Source organism: Sinocyclocheilus rhinocerous, unplaced genomic scaffold, assembly GCF_001515625.1.
Source record: "Sinocyclocheilus rhinocerous isolate Xijiao unplaced genomic scaffold, SAMN03320098_v1.1 scaffold1042, whole genome shotgun sequence".
In the NCBI taxonomy this organism is placed as follows: domain Eukaryota; kingdom Metazoa; phylum Chordata; class Actinopteri; order Cypriniformes; family Cyprinidae; genus Sinocyclocheilus; species Sinocyclocheilus rhinocerous.
This window is the reverse complement of record NW_015640510.1, coordinates 641,078-642,142: the sequence shown is the minus strand read 5'-3', so window position 1 is coordinate 642,142 and position 1,065 is coordinate 641,078.

Genomic DNA, 1,065 nt, shown 5'->3' with positions numbered 1-1,065 from the left:
CAACAAGGCTCAATAGCTGAACAAAACTTGAAACATATTCCATAAAAGCAAAAAACTTTCTCAAACACTTCACATTTTTGTCTCAAGTGGTGGAATGTGCAACAAACACATCACTTTACACAATTACACCTTCAGATTTTTATGCATAAACAACAACTGATCAACATGCTCAGGGTTCAGAGCACTCCTCTCTGCTGCCACACTTGTACCAGGGATAGGTACCAAGTTGTGCTAAGTTTGATAGTAATGGGAAATTAGACTGGTGCTCCTTCCACCAGATGAGTGGATCTCCTGTAAGAGGTAATGCCTCTGTATCTGTATTTCCTGACTTCATCCTCTGCCTGATTGTATGGTGACACAGGTGGATGTTTTGTTTTGGGAGGGGAGAAAATGCATCTCCAAAAGTCCTCAAGAGCACAAGCGTCCACTTTCTTTCTCTGTTCAGAAAGGGCATTTCACGATCATATCTTTTCTCCAGATCTCCAGCCACAGCGATCTTTATGTCCTGCGTCACTGCCGAGTCAGTGTTTTCAATCCAAGTGCCGCGACTTAACAGTGCATGCAAAGGTGCGATGATTGAAACCGTAGGGGTTTTCTCATCGGACATAACGTGCATTGCCAATTTAAGTGGCTTCAGTGCATTTATTACATCTTCAGCACAGGCTATGTCTACTTCTGTTAATGTCCACAGATCTTTGGCATTTTTCCGCACCTCAGCTGAGAGTAATGCAGCCCAAATTGCAGGCTGTTGTTCTACGAATCGCTCCAACATGTCATGTGCGCTGTTCCACCTCGTGCAGACATCGGTCATCAGCTTATGCTCAGGAAGGCCAAGTAACTTTTGCTTCTCGTGCAGGACATGGCAGGCGATTGTACTTTTCCTAAAAAATGTTGTGATGTTCCGAACTCTTCCGAGAAGACGGGAAACTGTCGGTAACTTCAGAGCCCGTTGAGCAGCCAGGTTCAAACAGTGCGCAAAGCATCTCACATGAATTAATTTGGCTATTTCTGCAGCTACTGACATATTAGATGCATTATCAGTCACTAGCACTGGATCTTTGTCCT